The following is a 21,716-nucleotide window of genomic DNA, read 5'->3' as shown; positions in this document are numbered from 1 at the left end:
TGTAAGTGTTCCAAAGCATTTTTAAACTTCAGTAGAATTCCGAGAACAATGGATGAGTTCGAAAGCATTTATAAACTTCAGCATAATTCCAAGAACAATGGGAGAGTTCTACAGACTTATTTAAAAAAAACAATAACATTCCGAGAACAATGGGAGAGTTACAAAGCAATTTTAAACTCCAGCAGGATTCCGAGAACAATGGAAGAGTTCCAAAGCATTTTTAAACGTCAGCAGAATTTTGAGAACAATGGAAGAGTTCCAAGGCATATTTAAACTTCAGCAGAATTCCGAGAACAATGGGAGAGTTCTACAGAATGACTTAAAAAAACAATGGAAGAGTTCCAAAGCATTTTTAAACTTCAGCAGAATTCCGAGAACAATGGAAAAGTTCCAAAGCATTTTTAAGCTTCACCAGAATTACAAGAACAATGGAAGAGTTCCAAAGCATTTTTAAATTTAAGCATAATTCCGAGAACAATGGAAGAGTTCCAAAGCATTTTTAAACACCAGCAGAATTCAGAGAACAATGGAAGAGTTCCAAAGCATTTTTAATCTTCAGTAGAATTCCTAGAACAATGGGAGAGTTCAAAAGCATTTATAAACTTCAGCTATATTCCGGGTACAATGGGAGAGTAATACAAACTTATTTAAAAGAAACAATAACATTCCGAGAACAATGGGAGAGTTCCAAAGCATTTTTAAACTTCAGCAGAATTCCGAGAACAATGGAAGAGTTCCAAAGCATTTTTAAACTTCAGCAGAATTCCGAGAACAATGGAAGAGTTCGAAAGCATTTATAAACTTCAGCTATATTCCGAGAACAATGGGAGAGTTCTACAGACTTATTTAAAAGAAACAATAACATTCCGAGAATAATGGGAGAGTTCGAAAGCATGTATAAACTTCAGCTATATTCCGAGAACAATGGGAGAGTTCTACAGACTTATTTAAAAGAAACAATAACATTCCGAGAACAATGGGAGAGTTCCAAAGCAATTTTAAACTTCATCAGGATTCCGAGAACAATGGAAGAGTTCCAAAGCATTTTTAAACTTCAGCAGAATTCCGAGAACAATGGAAGAGCTCCAAAGCATTTTTAAACTTCAGCAGAATTCTGAGAATAATGAAAGAGTTCTACAGAAAGATTTAAAAAAACAATAGCATTCCGAGAACAATGGGAGAGTTCCAAAGCATTTTTAAACTTCAGCAGAATTCCGAGAACAATGTAAGTGTTCCAAAGCATTTTTAAACTTCAGTAGAATTCCGAGAACAATGGATGAGTTCGAAAGCATTTATAAACTTCAGCATAATTCCAAGAACAATGGGAGAGTTCTACAGACTTATTTAAAAAAAACAATAACATTCCGAGAACAATGGGAGAGTTACAAAGCAATTTTAAACTTCAGCAGGATTCCGAGAACAATGGAAGAGTTCCAAAGCATTATTAAAGTTCCGCAGAATTCCGAGAACAATGGAAGAGTTCCAAAGCATTTTTAAACTTCAGCAGAATTCCGCGAACAATGGAAGAGTTCCAAATCATTTTTGAACTTAAGCATAATTCCGAGTACAAAGGAAGAGTTCCAAAGCATTTTTAAACTTCAGCAGAATTCCGAGAACAATGGAAGAGTTCCAAAGCATTTTTAAACTTCAGTAGAATTCCGAGAATAATGGGAGAGTTCCAAAGCATTTTTAAACGTCAGCAGAATTTTGAGAACAATGGAAGAGTTCCAAGGCATTTTTAAACTTCAGCAGAATTCCGAGAACAATGGGAGAGTTCTACAGAATGACTTAAAAAAACAATGGAAGAGTTCCAAAGCATTTTTAAACTTCAGCAGAATTCCGAGAACAATGGAAAAGTTCCAAAGCATTTTTAAGCTTCACCAGAATTACAAGAACAATGGAAGAGTTCCAAAGCATTTTTAAATTTAAGCATAATTCCGAGAACAATGGAAGAGTTCCAAAGCATTTTTAAACACCAGCAGAATTCAGAGAACAATGGAAGAGTTCCAAAGCATTTTTAATCTTCAGTAGAATTCCTAGAACAATGGGAGAGTTCCAAAGCATTTATAAACTTCAGCTATATTCCGGGTACAATGGGAGAGTAATACAAACTTATTTAAAAGAAACAATAACATTCCGAGAACAATGGGAGAGTTCCAAAGCATTTTTAAACTTCAGCAGAATTCCGAGAACAATGGAAGAGTTCGAAAGCATTTATAAACTTCAGCTATATTCCGAGAACAATGGGAGAGTTCTACAGACTTATTTAAAAGAAACAATAACATTCCGAGAATAATGGGAGAGTTCGAAAGCATGTATAAACTTCAGCTATATTCCGAGAACAATGGGAGAGTTCTACAGACTTATTTAAAAGAAACAATAACATTCCGAGAACAATGGGAGAGTTCCAAAGCAATTTTAAACTTCATCAGGATTCCGAGAACAATGGAAGAGTTCCAAAGCATTTTTAAACTTCAGCAGAATTCCGAGAACAATGGAAGAGTTCCAAAGCATTTTTAAACTTCAGCAGAATTCCGAGAACAATTGAAGAGTTCCAAAGCATTTTTAAACTTCAGCAGTATTCCGAGAACAATGGAAGAGTTCCAAAGCATTTTTAAACGTCAGCAGAATTTTGAGAACAATGGAAGAGTTCCAAAGCATTTTTAAACTTCACCAGAATTCCGAGAACAAAGGGAGAGTTCTACAGAATGACTTAAAAAAACAATGGAAGAGTTCCAAAGCATTTTTAAACTTCAGCAGAATTCCGAGAACAATGGAAAAGTTCCAAAGCATTTTTAAGCTTCACCAGAATTACAAGAACAATGGAAGAGTTCCAAAGCATTTTTAAACTTAAGCATAATTCCGAGAACAATGGAAGAGTTCCAAAGCATTTTTAAACTTCAGAAGAATTCCAAGAACAAAGGAAGATTTCCAAAGCATTTTTAAACTTCAGCAGAATTCTGAGAACAATGCGAAAGTTCCAAAGCATTTTAAAACTTCAGCAGAATTTTGAGAACAATGGAAAAGTTCCAAAGCATTTTTAAACTCCAGTAGAATTCCGAGAACAATGGAAGAGTTCCAAAGCATTTTTAAACTACAGTCGAATTCCGAGAAAAATGGAAGAGTTCCAAAGCATTTTTAAACTTCAGCAAAATTCCAAGCTCAATGGAAGAGTTGAAAAGCATTTTTAAACTTCAGCATAATTCCGAAAAAAATGGAAGAGTTCCAAAGCATTTTTAAACTTCAGCAGAATTCCGAGAACAATGGAAGAGCTCCAAAGCATTTTTAAACTTCAGCAGAATTCTGAGAATATTGAAAGAGTTCTACAGAAAGATTTAAAAAAACAATAGCATTCCGAGAACAATGGGAGAGTTCCAAAGCATTTTTAAACTTCAGCAGAATTCCGAGAACAATGTAAGTGTTCCAAAGCATTTTTAAACTTCAGTAGAATTCCGAGAACAATGGATGAGTTCGAAAGCATTTATAAACTTCAGCATAATTCCAAGAACAATGGGAGAGTTCTACAGACTTATTTAAAAAAAACAATAACATTCCGAGAACAATGGGAGAGTTACAAAGCAATTTTAAACTTCAGCAGGATTCCGAGAACAATGGAAGAGTTCCAAAGCATTATTAAAGTTCCGCAGAATTCCGAGAACAATGGAAGAGTTCCAAAGCATTTTTAAACTTCAGCAGAATTCCGCGAACAATGGAAGAGTTCCAAATCATTTTTGAACTTAAGCATAATTCCGAGTACAAAGGAAGAGTTCCAAAGCATTTTTAAACTTCAGCAGAATTCCGAGAACAATGGAAGAGTTCCAAAGCATTTTTAAACTTCAGTAGAATTCCGAGAATAATGGGAGAGTTCCAAAGCATTTTTAAACGTCAGCAGAATTTTGAGAACAATGGAAGAGTTCCAAGGCATTTTTAAACTTCAGCAGAATTCCGAGAACAATGGGAGAGTTCTACAGAATGACTTAAAAAAACAATGGAAGAGTTCCAAAGCATTTTTAAACTTCAGCAGAATTCCGAGAACAATGGAAAAGTTCCAAAGCATTTTTAAGCTTCACCAGAATTACAAGAACAATGGAAGAGTTCCAAAGCATTTTTAAATTTAAGCATAATTCCGAGAACAATGGAAGAGTTCCAAAGCATTTTTAAACACCAGCAGAATTCAGAGAACAATGGAAGAGTTCCAAAGCATTTTTAATCTTCAGTAGAATTCCTAGAACAATGGGAGAGTTCCAAAGCATTTATAAACTTCAGCTATATTCCGGGTACAATGGGAGAGTAATACAAACTTATTTAAAAGAAACAATAACATTCCGAGAACAATGGGAGAGTTCCAAAGCATTTTTAGACTTCAGCAGAATTCCGAGAACAATCGAAGAGTTCCAAAGCATTTTTAAACTTCAGCAGAATTCCGAGAACAATGGAAGAGTTCGAAAGCATTTATAAACTTCAGCTATATTCCGAGAACAATGGGAGAGTTCTACAGACTTATTTAAAAGAAACAATAACATTCCGAGAACAATGGGAGAGTTCCAAAGCAATTTTAAACTTCATCAGGATTCCGAGAACAATGGAAGAGTTCCAAAGCATTTTTAAACTTCAGCAGAATTCCGAGAACAATGGAAGAGTTCCAAAGCATTTTTAAACTTCAGCAGAATTCCGAGAACAATTGAAGAGTTCCAAAGCATTTTTAAACTTCAGCAGTATTCCGAGAACAATGGAAGAGTTCCAAAGCATTTTTAAACGTCAGCAGAATTTTGAGAACAATGGAAGAGTTCCAAAGCATTTTTAAACTTCACCAGAATTCCGAGAACAAAGGGAGAGTTCTACAGAATGACTTAAAAAAACAATGGAAGAGTTCTAAAGCATTTTTAAACTTCAGCAGAATTCCGAGAACAATGGAAAAGTTCCAAAGCATTTTTAAGCTTCACCAGAATTACAAGAACAATGGAAGAGTTCCAAAGCATTTTTAAACTTAAGCATAATTCCGAGAACAATGGAAGAGTTCCAAAGCATTTTTAAACTTCAGAAGAATTCCAAGAACAAAGGAAGATTTCCAAAGCATTTTTAAACTTCAGCAGAATTCTGAGAACAATGCGAAAGTTCCAAAGCATTTTAAAACTTCAGCAGAATTTTGAGAACAATGGAAAAGTTCCAAAGCATTTTTAAACTCCAGTAGAATTCCGAGAACAATGGAAGAGTTCCAAAGCATTTTTAAACTACAGTCGAATTCCGAGAAAAATGGAAGAGTTCCAAAGCATTTTTAAACTTCAGCAAAATTCCAAGCTCAATGGAAGAGTTGAAAAGCATTTTTAAACTTCAGCATAATTCCGAAAAAAATGGAAGAGTTCCAAAGCATTTTTAAACTTCAGCAGAATTCCGAGAACAATGGAAGAGCTCCAAAGCATTTTTAAACTTCAGCAGAATTCTGAGAATAATGAAAGAGTTCTACAGAAAGATTTAAAAAAACAATAGCATTCCGAGAACAATGGGAGAGTTCCAAAGCATTTTTAAACTTCAGCAGAATTCCGAGAACAATGTAAGTGTTCCAAAGCATTTTTAAACTTCAGTAGAATTCCGAGAACAATGGATGAGTTCGAAAGCATTTATAAACTTCAGCATAATTCCAAGAACAATGGGAGAGTTCTACAGACTTATTTAAAAAAAACAATAACATTCCGAGAACAATGGGAGAGTTACAAAGCAATTTTAAACTCCAGCAGGATTCCGAGAACAATGGAAGAGTTCCAAAGCATTTTTAAACGTCAGCAGAATTTTGAGAACAATGGAAGAGTTCCAAGGCATATTTAAACTTCAGCAGAATTCCGAGAACAATGGGAGAGTTCTACAGAATGACTTAAAAAAACAATGGAAGAGTTCCAAAGCATTTTTAAACTTCAGCAGAATTCCGAGAACAATGGAAAAGTTCCAAAGCATTTTTAAGCTTCACCAGAATTACAAGAACAATGGAAGAGTTCCAAAGCATTTTTAAATTTAAGCATAATTCCGAGAACAATGGAAGAGTTCCAAAGCATTTTTAAACACCAGCAGAATTCAGAGAACAATGGAAGAGTTCCAAAGCATTTTTAATCTTCAGTAGAATTCCTAGAACAATGGGAGAGTTCAAAAGCATTTATAAACTTCAGCTATATTCCGGGTACAATGGGAGAGTAATACAAACTTATTTAAAAGAAACAATAACATTCCGAGAACAATGGGAGAGTTCCAAAGCATTTTTAAACTTCAGCAGAATTCCGAGAACAATGGAAGAATTCCAAAGCATTTTTAAACTTCAGCAGAATTCCGAGAACAATGGAAGAGTTCGAAAGCATTTATAAACTTCAGCTATATTCCGAGAACAATGGGAGAGTTCTACAGACTTATTTAAAAGAAACAATAACATTCCGAGAATAATGGGAGAGTTCGAAAGCATGTATAAACTTCAGCTATATTCCGAGAACAATGGGAGAGTTCTACAGACTTATTTAAAAGAAACAATAACATTCCGAGAACAATGGGAGAGTTCCAAAGCATTTTTAAACGTCAGCAGAATTTTGAGAACAATGGAAGAGTTCCAAAGCATTTTTAAACTTCACCAGAATTCCGAGAACAAAGGGAGAGTTCTACAGAATGACTTAAAAAAACAATGGAAGAGTTCCAAAGCATTTTTAAACTTCAGCAGAATTCCGAGAACAATGGAAAAGTTCCAAAGCATTTTTAAGCTTCACCAGAATTACAAGAACAATGGAAGAGTTCCAAAGCATTTTTAAACTTAAGCATAATTCCGAGAACAATGGAAGAGTTCCAAAGCATTTTTAAACTTCAGCAGAATTCAGAGAACAATGGAAGAGTTCCAAAGCATTTTTAATCTTCAGTAGAATTCCTAGAACAATGGGAGAGTTCCAAAGCATTTTTAAACTTCAGCAGAATTCCGAGAACAATGGAAGATTTCCAAAGCATTTTTAATATTCAACAGAATTCCAAGAACAATGGAAGAGTTCCAAATCATTTTTAAACTTCAGAAGAATTCCAAGAACAATGGAAGAGTTCCAAAGCATTTTTAAACTTCAGCAAAATTCCAAGCTCAATGGAAGAGTTGAAAAGCATTTTTAAACTTCAGCATAATTCCGAAAAAAATGGAAGAGTTCCAAAGCATTTTTAAACTTCAGCAGAATTCCGAGAACAATGGAAGAGCTCCAAAGCATTTTTAAACTTCAGCAGAATTCTGAGAATAATGAAAGAGTTCTACAGAAAGATTTAAAAAAACAATAGCATTCCGAGAACAATGGGAGAGTTCCAAAGCATTTTTAAACTTCAGCAGAATTCCGAGAACAATGTAAGTGTTCCAAAGCATTTTTAAACTTCAGTAGAATTCCGAGAACAATGGATGAGTTCGAAAGCATTTATAAACTTCAGCATAATTCCAAGAACAATGGGAGAGTTCTACAGACTTATTTAAAAAAAACAATAACATTCCGAGAACAATGGGAGAGTTACAAAGCAATTTTAAACTTCAGCAGGATTCCGAGAACAATGGAAGAGTTCCAAAGCATTATTAAACTTCCGCAGAATTCCGAGAACAATGGAAGAGTTCCAAAGCATTTTTAAACTTCAGCAGAATTCCGCGAACAATGGAAGAGTTCCAAATCATTGTTGAACTTAAGCATAATTCCGAGTACAAAGGAAGAGTTCCAAAGCATTTTTAAACTTCAGCAGAATTCCGAGAACAATGGAAGAGTTCCAAAGCATTTTTAAACTTCAGTAGAATTCCGAGAATAATGGGAGAGTTCCAAAGCATTTTTAAACGTCAGCAGAATTTTGAGAACAATGGAAGAGTTCCAAGGCATTTTTAAACTTCAGCAGAATTCCGAGAACAATGGGAGAGTTCTACAGAATGAATTTGAAAAACAATGGAAGAGTTCCAAAGCATTTTTAAACTTCAGCAGAATTCCGAGAACAATGGAAAAGTTCCAAAGCATTTTTAAGCTTCACCAGAATTACAAGAGCAATGGAAGAGTTCCAAAGCATTTTTAAATTTAAGCATAATTCCGAGAACAATGGAAGAGTTCCAAAGCATTTTTAAACACCAGCAGAATTCAGAGAACAATGGAAGAGTTCCAAAGCATTTTTAATCTTCAGTAGAATTCCTAGAACAATGGGAGAGTTCCAAAGCATTTATAAACTTCAGCTATATTCCGAGTACAATGGGAGAGTAATACAAACTTATTTAAAAGAAACAATTACATTCCGAGAACAATGGGAGAGTTCCAAAGCATTTTTAAACTTCAGCAGAATTCCGAGAACAATGGAAGAGTTCCAAAGCATTTTTAAACTTCAGCAGAATTCCGAGAACAATGGAAGAGTTCGAAAGCATTTATAAACTTCAGCTATATTCCGAGAACAATGGGAGAGTTCTACAGACTTATTTAAAAGAAACAATAACATTCCGAGAATAATGGGAGAGTTCGAAAGCATGTATAAACTTCAGCTATATTCCGAGAACAATGGGAGAGTTCTACAGACTTATTTAAAATAAAAAATAACATTCCGAGAACAATGGGAGAGTTCCAAAGCATTTTTAAACTTCAGCAGAATTCCGAGAACAATTGAAGAGTTCCAAAGCATTTTTAAACTTCAGCAGTATTCCGAGAACAATGGAAGAGTTCCAAAGCATTTTTAAACGTCAGCAGAATTTTGAGAACAATGGAAGAGTTCCAAAGCATTTTTAAACTTCACCAGAATTCCGAGAACAAAGGGAGAGTTCTACAGAATGACTTAAAAAAACAATGGAAGAGTTCTAAAGCATTTTTAAACTTCAGCAGAATTCCGAGAACAATGGAAAAGTTCCAAAGCATTTTTAAGCTTCACCAGAATTACAAGAACAATGGAAGAGTTCCAAAGCATTTTTAAACTTAAGCATAATTCCGAGAACAATGGAAGAGTTCCAAAGCATTTTTAAACTTCAGAAGAATTCCAAGAACAAAGGAAGATTTCCAAAGCATTTTTAAACTTCAGCAGAATTCTGAGAACAATGCGAAAGTTCCAAAGCATTTTAAAACTTCAGCAGAATTTTGAGAACAATGGAAAAGTTCCAAAGCATTTTTAAACTCCAGTAGAATTCCGAGAACAATGGAAGAGTTCCAAAGCATTTTTAAACTACAGTCGAATTCCGAGAAAAATGGAAGAGTTCCAAAGCATTTTTAAACTTCAGCAAAATTCCAAGCTCAATGGAAGAGTTGAAAAGCATTTTTAAACTTCAGCATAATTCCGAAAAAAATGGAAGAGTTCCAAAGCATTTTTAAACTTCAGCAGAATTCCGAGAACAATGGAAGAGCTCCAAAGCATTTTTAAACTTCAGCAGAATTCTGAGAATAATGAAAGAGTTCTACAGAAAGATTTAAAAAAACAATAGCATTCCGAGAACAATGGGAGAGTTCCAAAGCATTTTTAAACTTCAGCAGAATTCCGAGAACAATGTAAGTGTTCCAAAGCATTTTTAAACTTCAGTAGAATTCCGAGAACAATGGATGAGTTCGAAAGCATTTATAAACTTCAGCATAATTCCAAGAACAATGGGAGAGTTCTACAGACTTATCTAAAAAAAACAATAACATTCCGAGAACAATGGGAGAGTTACAAAGCAATTTTAAACTCCAGCAGGATTCCGAGAACAATGGAAGAGTTCCAAAGCATTTTTAAACGTCAGCAGAATTTTGAGAACAATGGAAGAGTTCCAAGGCATATTTAAACTTCAGCAGAATTCCGAGAACAATGGGAGAGTTCTACAGAATGACTTAAAAAAACAATGGAAGAGTTCCAAAGCATTTTTAAACTTCAGCAGAATTCCGAGAACAATGGAAAAGTTCCAAAGCATTTTTAAGCTTCACCAGAATTACAAGAACAATGGAAGAGTTCCAAAGCATTTTTAAATTTAAGCATAATTCCGAGAACAATGGAAGAGTTCCAAAGCATTTTTAAACACCAGCAGAATTCAGAGAACAATGGAAGAGTTCCAAAGCATTTTTAATCTTCAGTAGAGTTCCTAGAACAATGGGAGAGTTCAAAAGCATTTATAAACTTCAGCTATATTCCGGGTACAATGGGAGAGTAATACAAACTTATTTAAAAGAAACAATAACATTCCGAGAACAATGGGAGAGTTCCAAAGCATTTTTAAACTTCAGCAGAATTCCGAGAACAATGGAAGAGTTCCAAAGCATTTTTAAACTTCAGCAGAATTCCGAGAACAATGGAAGAGTTCGAAAGCATTTATAAACTTCAGCTATATTCCGAGAACAATGGGAGAGTTCTACAGACTTATTTAAAAGAAACAATAACATTCCGAGAATAATGGGAGAGTTCGAAAGCATGTATAAACTTCAGCTATATTCCGAGAACAATGGGAGAGTTCTACAGACTTATTTAAAAGAAACAATAACATTCCGAGAACAATGGGAGAGTTCCAAAGCAATTTTAAACTTCATCAGGATTCCGAGAACAATGGAAGAGTTCCAAAGCATTTTTAAACTTCAGCAGAATTCCGAGAACAATGGAAGAGTTCCAAAGCATTTTTAAACTTCAGCAGAATTCCGAGAACAATTGAAGAGTTCCAAAGCATTTTTAAAGTTCAGCAGTATTCCGAGAACAATGGAAGAGTTCCAAAGCATTTTTAAACGTCAGCAGAATTTTGAGAACAATGGAAGAGTTCCAAAGCATTTTTAAACTTCACCAGAATTCCGAGAACAAAGGGAGAGTTCTACAGAATGACTTAAAAAAACAATGGAAGAGTTCCAAAGCATTTTTAAACTTCAGCAGAATTCCGAGAACAATGGAAAAGTTCCAAAGCATTTTTAAGCTTCACCAGAATTACAAGAACAATGGAAGAGTTCCAAAGCATTTTTAAACTTAAGCATAATTCCGAGAACAATGGAAGAGTTCCAAAGCATTTTTAAACTTCAGCAGAATTCAGAGAACAATGGAAGAGTTCCAAAGCATTTTTAATCTTCAGTAGAATTCCTAGAACAATGGGAGAGTTCCAAAGCATTTTTAAACTTCAGCAGAATTCCGAGAACAATGGAAGATTTCCAAAGCATTTTTAATATTCAACAGAATTCCAAGAACAATGGAAGAGTTCCAAATCATTTTTAAACTTCAGAAGAATTCCAAGAACAATGGAAGAGTTCCAAAGCATTTTTAAACTTCAGCAAAATTCCAAGCTCAATGGAAGAGTTGAAAAGCATTTTTAAACTTCAGCGTAATTCCGAAAAAAATGGAAGAGTTCCAAAGCATTTTTAAACTTCAGCAGAATTCCGAGAACAATGGAAGAGCTCCAAAGCATTTTTAAACTTCAGCAGAATTCTGAGAATAATGAAAGAGTTCTACAGAAAGATTTAAAAAAACAATAGCATTCCGAGAACAATGGGAGAGTTCCAAAGCATTTTTAAACTTCAGCAGAATTCCGAGAACAATGTAAGTGTTCCAAAGCATTTTTAAACTTCAGTAGAATTCCGAGAACAATGGATGAGTTCGAAAGCATTTATAAACTTCAGCATAATTCCAAGAACAATGGGAGAGTTCTACAGACTTATTTAAAAAAAACAATAACATTCCGAGAACAATGGGAGAGTTACAAAGCAATTTTAAACTTCAGCAGGATTCCGAGAACAATGGAAGAGTTCCAAAGCATTATTAAACTTCCGCAGAATTCCGAGAACAATGGAAGAGTTCCAAAGCATTTTTAAACTTCAGCAGAATTCCGCGAACAATGGAAGAGTTCCAAATCATTGTTGAACTTAAGCATAATTCCGAGTACAAAGGAAGAGTTCCAAAGCATTTTTAAACTTCAGCAGAATTCCGAGAACAATGGAAGAGTTCCAAAGCATTTTTAAACTTCAGTAGAATTCCGAGAATAATGGGAGAGTTCCAAAGCATTTTTAAACGTCAGCAGAATTTTGAGAACAATGGAAGAGTTCCAAGGCATTTTTAAACTTCAGCAGAATTCCGAGAACAATGGGAGAGTTCTACAGAATGAATTAGAAAAACAATGGAAGAGTTCCAAAGCATTTTTAAACTTCAGCAGAATTCCGAGAACAATGGAAAAGTTCCAAAGCATTTTTAAGCTTCACCAGAATTACAAGAGCAATGGAAGAGTTCCAAAGCATTTTTAAATTTAAGCATAATTCCGAGAACAATGGAAGAGTTCCAAAGCATTTTTAAACACCAGCAGAATTCAGAGAACAATGGAAGAGTTCCAAAGCATTTTTAATCTTCAGTAGAATTCCTAGAACAATGGGAGAGTTCCAAAGCATTTATAAACTTCAGCTATATTCCGAGTACAATGGGAGAGTAATACAAACTTATTTAAAAGAAACAATTACATTCCGAGAACAATGGGAGAGTTCCAAAGCATTTTTAAACTTCAGCAGAATTCCGAGAACAATGGAAGAGTTCCAAAGCATTTTTAAACTTCAGCAGAATTCCGAGAACAATGGAAGAGTTCGAAAGCATTTATAAACTTCAGCTATATTCCGAGAACAATGGGAGAGTTCTACAGACTTATTTAAAAGAAACAATAACATTCCGAGAATAATGGGAGAGTTCGAAAGCATGTATAAACTTCAGCTATATTCCGAGAACAATGGGAGAGTTCTACAGACTTATTTAAAATAAACAATAACATTCCGAGAACAATGGGAGAGTTCCAAAGCAATTTTAAACTTCATCAGGATTCCGAGAACAATGGAAGAGTTCCAAAGCATTTTTAAACTTCAGCAGAATTCCGAGAACAATTGAAGAGTTCCAAAGCATTTTTAAACTTCATCAGTATTCCGAGAACAATGGAAGAGTTCCAAAGCATTTTTAAACGTCAGCAGAATTTTGAGAACAATTGAAGAGTTCCAAAGCATTTTTAAACTTCACCAGAATTCCGAGAACAAAGGGAGAGTTCTACAGAATGACTTAAAAAAACAATGGAAGAGTTCCAAAGCATTTTTAAACTTCAGCAGAATTCTGAGAACAATGGAAAAGTTCCAAAGCATTTTTAAGCTTCACCAGAATTACAAGAACAATGGAAGAGTTCCAAAGCATTTTTAAACTTAAGCATAATTCCGAGAACAATGGAAGAGTTCCAAAGCATTTTTAAACTTCAGCAGAATTCAGAGAACAATGGAAGAGTTCCAAAGCATTTTTAATCTTCAGTAGAATTCCTAGAACAATGGGAGAGTTCCAAAGCATTTATAAACTTCAGCTATATTCCGAGTACAATGGGAGAGTAATACAAACTTATTTAAAAGAAACAATTACATTCCGAGAACAATGGGAGAGTTCCAAAGCATTTTTAAACTTCAGCAGAATTCCGAGAACAATGGAAGAGTTCCAAAGCATTTTTAAACTTCAGCAGAATTCCGAGAACAATGGAAGAGTTCGAAAGCATTTATAAACTTCAGCTATATTCCGAGAACAATGGGAGAGTTCTACAGACTTATTTAAAAGAAACAATAACATTCCGAGAATAATGGGAGAGTTCGAAAGCATGTATAAACTTCAGCTATATTCCGAGAACAATGGGAGAGTTCTACAGACTTATTTAAAATAAACAATAACATTCCGAGAACAATGGGAGAGTTCCAAAGCAATTTTAAACTTCATCAGGATTCCGAGAACAATGGAAGAGTTCCAAAGCATTTTTAAACTTCAGCAGAATTCCGAGAACAATTGAAGAGTTCCAAAGCATTTTTAAACTTCATCAGTATTCCGAGAACAATGGAAGAGTTCCAAAGCATTTTTAAACGTCAGCAGAATTTTGAGAACAATTGAAGAGTTCCAAAGCATTTTTAAACTTCACCAGAATTCCGAGAACAAAGGGAGAGTTCTACAGAATGACTTAAAAAAACAATGGAAGAGTTCCAAAGCATTTTTAAACTTCAGCAGAATTCTGAGAACAATGGAAAAGTTCCAAAGCATTTTTAAGCTTCACCAGAATTACAAGAACAATGGAAGAGTTCCAAAGCATTTTTAAACTTAAGCATAATTCCGAGAACAATGGAAGAGTTCCAAAGCATTTTTAAACTTCAGCAGAATTCAGAGAACAATGGAAGAGTTCCAAAGCATTTTTAATCTTCAGTAGAATTCCGAGAACAATGGAAGATTTCCAAAGCATTTTTAATATTCAACAGAATTCCAAGAACAATGGAAGAGTTCCAAAGCATTTTTAAACTTTAGCAGAATTCCGAGAACAATCTGAGAGTTCCAAAGCATTTTTAAACTTCAGCAGAATTCTGAGAACAATGGAAGAGTTCCAAAGCATTTTTAAACTTCAGAAGAATTCCAAGAACAAAGGAAGATTTCCAAAGCATTTTTAAACTTCAGCAGAATTCCAAGAACAGTGGGAAAGTTCCAAAGCATTTTAAAACTTCATCAGAATTTTGAGAACAATGGAAAAGTTCCAAAGCATTTTTAAACTCCAGTAGAATTCCGAGAACAATGGAAGAGTTCCAAAGCATTTTTAAACTTCAGCAAAATTCCAAGCTCAATGGAAGAGTTGAAAAGCATTTTTAAACTTCAGCATAATTCCGAAAAAAATGGAAGAGGTCCAAAGCATTTTTAAACTTCAGCAGAATTCCGAGAACAATGGAAGAGCTCCAAAGCATTTTTAAACTTCAGCAGAATTCTGAAAATAATGAAAGAGTTCTACAGAAAGATTTAAAAAAACAATAGCATTCCGAGAACAATGGGAGAGTTCCAAAGCATTTTTAAACTTCAGCAGAATTCCGAGAACAATGTAAGTGTTCCAAAGCATTTTTAAACTTCAGTAGAATTCCGAGAACAATGGATGAGTTCGAAAGCATTTATAAACTTCAGCATAATTCCAAGAACAATGGGAGAGTTCTACAGACTTATTTAAAAAAAAACAATAACATTCCGAGAACAATGGGAGAGTTACAAAGCAATTTTAAACTTCAGCAGGATTCCGAGAACAATGGAAGAGTTTCAAAGCATTAGTAAACTTCCGCAGAATTCCGAGAACAATGGAAGAGTTCCAAAGCATTTTTAATCTTCAGTAGAATTCCTAGAACAATGGGAGAGTTCCAAAGCATTTTTAAACTTCAGCAGAATTCCGAGAACAATGGAAGATTTCCAAAGCATTTTTAATATTCAACAGAATTCCAAGAACAATGGAAGAGTTCCAAAGCAATTTTAAACTTTAGCAGAATTCCGAGAACAATGGGAGAGTTCCAAAGCATTTTTAAACTTCAGCAGAATTCTGAGAACAATGGAAGAGTTCCAAAGCATTTTTAAACTTCAGAAGAATTCCAAGAACAATGGAAGAGTTCCAAAGCATTTTTAAACTTCAGCAAAATTCCCAGCTCAATGGAAGAGTTGAAAAGCATTTTTAAACTTCAGCATAATTCCGAAAAAAATGGAAGAGTTCCAAAGCATTTTTAAACTTCAGCAGAATTCCGAGAACAATGTAAGTGTTCCAAAGCATTTTTAAACTTCAGTAGAATTCCGAGAACAATGGATGAGTTCGAAAGCAATTATAAACTTCAGCATAATTCCAAGAACAATGGGAGAGTTCTACAGACTTATTTAAAAAAAACAATAACATTCCGAGAACAATGGGAGAGTTACAAAGCAATTTTAAACTTCAGCAGGATTCCGAGAACAATGGAAGAGTTCCAAAGCATTATTAAACTTCCGCAGAATTCCGAGAACAATGGAAGAGTTCCAAAGCATTTTTAAACTTCAGCAGAATTCCGCGAACAATGGAAGAGTTCCAAATCATTTTTGAACTTAAGCATAATTCCGAGTACAAAGGAAGAGTTCCAAAGCATTTTTAAACTTCAGCAGAATTCCGAGAACAATGGAAGAGTTCCAAAGCATTTTTAAACTTCAGTAGAATTCCGAGAATAATGGGAGAGTTCCAAAGCATTTTTAAACGTCAGCAGAATTTTGAGAACAATGGAAGAGTTCCAAGGCATTTTTAAACTTCAGCAGAATTCCGAGAACAATGGGAGAGTTCTACAGAATGACTTAAAAAAACAATGGAAGAGTTCCAAAGCATTTTTAAACTTCAGCAGAATTCCGAGAACAATGGAAAAGTTCCAAAGCATTTTTAAGCTTCACCAGAATTACAAGAACAATGGAAGAGTTCGAAAGCATTTTTAAATTTAAGCATAATTCCGAGAACAATGGAAGAGTTCCAAAGCATTTTTAAACACCAGCAGAATTCAGAGAACAATGGAAGAGTTCCAAAGCATTTTTAATCTTCAGTAGAATTCCTAGAACAATGGGAGAGTTCCAAAGCATTTATAAACTTCAGCTATATTCCGAGTACAATGGGAGAGTAATACAAACTTATTTAAAAGAAACAATTACATTCCGAGAACAATGGGAGAGTTCCAAAGCATTTTTAAACTTCAGCAGAATTCCGAGAACAATGGAAGAGTTCAAAAGCATTTTTAAACTTCAGCAGAATTCCGAGAACAATGGAAGAGTTCGAAAGCATTTATAAACTTCAGCTATATTCCGAGAACAATGGGAGAGTTCTACAGACTTATTTAAAAGAAACAATAACATTCCGAGAATAATGGGAGAGTTCGAAAGTATGTATAAACTTCAGCTATATTCCGAGAACAATGGGAGAGTTCTACAGACTTATTTAAAATAAACAATAACATTCCGAGAACAATGGGAGAGTTCCAAAGCAATTTTAAACTTCATCAGGATTCCGAGAACAATGGAAGAGTTCCAAAGCATTTTTAAACTTCAGCAGAATTCCGAGAACAATGGAAGAGTTCCAAAGCATTTTTAAACTTCAGCAGAATTCCGAGAACAATTGAAGAGTTCCAAAGCATTTTTAAACTTCAGCAGTATTCCGAGAACAATGGAAGAGTTCCAAAGCATTTTTAAACGTCAGCAGAATTTTGAGAACAATGGAAGAGTTCCAAAGCATTTTTAAACTTCACCAGAATTCCGAGAACAAAGGGAGAGTTCTACAGAATGACTTAAAAAAACAATGGAAGAGTTCCAAAGCATTTTTAAACTTCAGCAGCATTCCGAGAACAATGGAAAAGTTCCAAAGCATTTTTAAGCTTCACCAGAATTACAAGAACAATGGAAGAGTTCCAAAGCATTTTTAAACTTAAGCATAATTCCGAGAACAATGGAAGAGTTCCAAAGCATTTTTAAACTTCAGCAGAATTCAGAGAACAATGGAAGAGTTCCAAAGCATTTTTAATCTTCAGTAGAATTCCGAGAACAATGGAAGATTTCCAAAGCATTTTTAATATTCAACAGAATTCCAAGAACAATGGAAGAGTTCCAAAGCATTTTTAAACTTTAGCAGAATTCCGAGAACAATGGGAGAGTTCCAAAGCATTTTTAAACTTCAGGAGAATTCTGAGAACAATGGAAGAGTTCCAAAGCATTTTTAAACTTCAGAAGAATTCCAAGAACAAAGGAAGATTTCCAAAGCATTTTTAAACTTCTGCAGAATTCCAAGAACAATGGGAAAGTTCCAAAGCATTTTAAAACTTCAGCAGAATTTTGAGAACAATGGAAAAGTTCCAAAGCATTTTTAAACTCCAGTAGAATTCCGAGAACAATGGAAGAGTTCCAAAGCATTTTTAAACTTCAGCAAAATTCCCAGCTCAATGGAAGAGTTGAAAAGCATTTTTAAACTTCAGCATAATTCCGAAAAAAATGGAAGAGTTCCAAAGCATTTTTAAACTTCAGCAGAATTCCGAGAACAATGGAAGAGCTCCAAAGCATTTTTAAACTTCAGCAGAATTCTGAGAATAATGAAAGAGTTCTACAGAAAGATTTAAAAAAACAATAGCATTCCGAGAACAATGGGAGAGTTCCAAAGCATTTTTAAACTTCAGCAGAATTCCGAGAACAATGTAAGTGTTCCAAAGCATTTTTAAACTTCAGTAGAATTCCGAGAACAATGGATGAGTTCGAAAGCATTTATAAACTTCAGCTATATTCCGAGAACAATGGGAGAGTTCTACAGACTTATTTAAAAGAAACAATAACATTCCGAGAATAATGGGAGAGTTCGAAAGCATGTATAAACTTCAGCTATATTCCGAGAACAATGGGAGAGTTCTACAGACTTATTTAAAATAAACAATAACATTCCGAGAACAATGGGAGAGTTCCAAAGCAATTTTAAACTTCATCAGGATTCCGAGAACAATGGAAGAGTTCCAAAGCATTTTTAAACTTCAGCAGAATTCCGAGAACAATGGAAGAGTTCCAAAGCATTTTTAAACTTCAGCAGAATTCCGAGAACAATTGAAGAGTTCCAAAGCATTTTTAAACTTCAGCAGTATTCCGAGAACAATGGAAGAGTTCCAAAGCATTTTTAAACGTCAGCAGAATTTTGAGAACAATGGAAGAGTTCCAAAGCATTTTTAAACTTCACCAGAATTCCGAGAACAAAGGGAGAGTTCTACAGAATGACTTAAAAAAACAATGGAAGAGTTCCAACGCATTTTTAAACTTCAGCAGAATTCCGAGAACAATGGAAAAGTTCCAAAGCATTTTTTCAAGCTTCACCAGAATTACAAGAACAATGGAAGAGTTCCAAAGCATTTTTAAACTTAAGCATAATTCCGAGAACAATGGAAGAGTTCCAAAGCATTTTTAAACTTCAGCAGAATTCAGAGAACAATGGAAGAGTTCCAAAGCATTTTTAATCTTCAGTAGAATTCCGAGAACAATGGAAGATTTCCAAAGCATTTTTAATATTCAACAGAATTCCAAGAACAATGGAAGAGTTCCAAAGCATTTTTAAACTTTAGCAGAATTCCGAGAACAATGGGAGAGTTCCAAAGCATTTTTAAACTTCAGGAGAATTCTGAGAACAATGGAAGAGTTCCAAAGCATTTTTAAACTTCAGAAGAATTCCAAGAACAAAGGAAGATTTCCAAAGCATTTTTAAACTTCAGCAGAATTCCAAGAACAATGGGAAAGTTCCAAAGCATTTTAAAACTTCAGCAGAATTTTGAGAACAATGGAAAAGTTCCAAAGCATTTTTAAACTCCAGTAGTATTCCGAGAACAATGGAAGAGTTCCAAAGCATTTTTAAACTTCAGCAAAATTCCCAGCTCAATGGAAGAGTTGAAAAGCATTTTTAAACTTCAGCATAATTCCGAAAAAAATGGAAGAGTTCCAAAGCATTTTTAAACTTCAGCAGAATTCCGAGAACAATGGAAGAGCTCCAAAGCATTTTTAAACTTCAGCAGAATTCTGAGAATAATGAAAGAGTTCTACAGAAAGATTTAAAAAAACAATAGCATTCCGAGAACAATGGGAGAGTTCCAAAGCATTTTTAAACTTCAGCAGAATTCCGAGAACAATGTAAGTGTTCCAAAGCATTTTTAAACTTCAGTAGAATTCCGAGAACAATGGATGAGTTCGAAAGCAATTATAAACTTCAGCATAATTCCAAGAACAATGGGAGAGTTCTACAGACTTATTTAAAAAAAACAATAACATTCCGAGAACAATGGGAGAGTTACAAAGCAATTTTAAACTTCAGCAGGATTCCGAGAACAATGGAAGAGTTCCAAAGCATTATTAAACTTCCGCAGAATTCCGAGAACAATGGAAGAGTTCCAAAGCATTTTTAAACTTCAGCAGAATTCCGCGAACAATGGAAGAGTTCCAAATCATTTTTGAACTTAAGCATAATTCCGAGTACAAAGGAAGAGTTCCAAAGCATTTTTAAACTTCAGCAGAATTCCGAGAACAATGGAAGAGTTCCAAAGCATTTTTAAACTTCAGTAGAATTCCGAGAATAATGGGAGAGTTCCAAAGCATTTTTAAACGTCAGCAGAATTTTGAGAACAATGGAAGAGTTCCAAGGCATTTTTAAACTTCAGCAGAATTCCGAGAACAATGGGAGAGTTCTACAGAATGACTTAAAAAAACAATGGAAGAGTTCCAAAGCATTTTTAAACTTCAGCAGAATTCCGAGAACAATGGAAAAGTTCCAAAGCATTTTTAAGCTTCACCAGAATTACAAGAACAATGGAAGAGTTCGAAAGCATTTTTAAATTTAAGCATAATTCCGAGAACAATGGAAGAGTTCCAAAGCATTTTTAAACACCAGCAGAATTCAGAGAACAATGGAAGAGTTCCAAAGCATTTATAAACTTCAGCTATATTCCGAGTACAATGGGAGAGTAATACAAACTTATTTAAAAGAAACAATTACATTCCGAGAACAATGGGAGAGTTCCAAAGCATTTTTAAACTTCAGCAGAATTCCGAGAACAATGGAAGAGTTCAAAAGCATTTTTAAACTTCAGCAGAATTCCGAGAACAATGGAAGAGTTCGAAAGCATTTATAAACTTCAGCTATATTCCGAGAACAATGGGAGAGTTCTACAGACTTATTTAAAAGAAACAATAACATTCCGAGAATAATGGGAGAGTTCGAAAGCATGTATAAACTTCAGCTATATTCCGAGAACAATGGGAGAGTTCTACAGACTTATTTAAAATAAACAATAACATTCCGAGAACAATGGGAGAGTTCCAAAGCAATTTTAAACTTCATCAGGATTCCGAGAACAATGGAAGAGTTCCAAAGCATTTTTAAACTTCAGCAGAATTCCGAGAACAATTGAAGAGTTCCAAAGCATTTTTAAACTTCAGCAGTATTCCGAGAACAATGGAAGAGTTCCAAAGCATTTTTAAACGTCAGCAGAATTTTGAGAACAATGGAAGAGTTCCAAAGCATTTTTAAACTTCACCAGAATTCCGAGAACAAAGGGAGAGTTCTTCAGAATGACTTAAAAAAACAATGGAAGAGTTCCAAAGCATTTTTAAACTTCAGCAAAATTCCCAGCTCAATGGAAGAGTTGAAAAGCATTTTTAAACTTCAGCATAATTCCGAAAAAAATGGAAGAGTTCCAAAGCATTTTTAAACTTCAGCAGAATTCCGAGAACAATGGAAGAGCTCCAAAGCATTTTTAAACTTCAGCAGAATTCTGAGAATAATGAAAGAGTTCTACAGAAAGATTTAAAAAAACAATAGCATTCCGAGAACAATGGGAGAGTTCCAAAGCATTTTTAAACTTCAGCAGAATTCCGAGAACAATGTAAGTGTTCCAAAGCATTTTTAAACTTCAGTAGAATTCCGAGAACAATGGATGAGTTCGAAAGCAATTATAAACTTCAGCATAATTCCAAGAACAATGGGAGAGTTCTACAGACTTATTTAAAAAAAACAATAACATTCCGAGAACAATGGGAGAGTTACAAAGCAATTTTAAACTTCAGCAGGATTCCGAGAACAATGGAAGAGTTCCAAAGCATTATTAAACTTCCGCAGAATTCCGAGAACAATGGAAGAGTTCCAAAGCATTTTTAAACTTCAGCAGAATTCCGCGAACAAGGGAAGAGTTCCAAATCATTTTTGAACTTAAGCATAATTCCGAGTACAAAGGAAGAGTTCCAAAGCATTTTTAAACTTCAGCAGAATTCCGAGAACAATGGAAGAGTTCCAAAGCATTTTTAAACTTCAGTAGAATTCCGAGAATAATGGGAGAGTTCCAAAGCATTTTTAAACGTCAGCAGAATTTTGAGAACAATGGAAGAGTTCCAAGGCATTTTTAAACTTCAGCAGAATTCCGAGAACAATGGGAGAGTTCTACAGAATGACTTAAAAAAACAATGGAAGAGTTCCA

This window comes from Phyllobates terribilis, unplaced genomic scaffold (assembly GCF_046119375.1).
Source record: "Phyllobates terribilis strain yellow unplaced genomic scaffold, ASM4611937v1 Scaffold_1__5_contigs__length_1240528914, whole genome shotgun sequence".
Classification (NCBI taxonomy): Eukaryota; Metazoa; Chordata; class Amphibia; order Anura; family Dendrobatidae; genus Phyllobates; species Phyllobates terribilis.
This window is presented reverse-complemented; position numbering follows the sequence as displayed.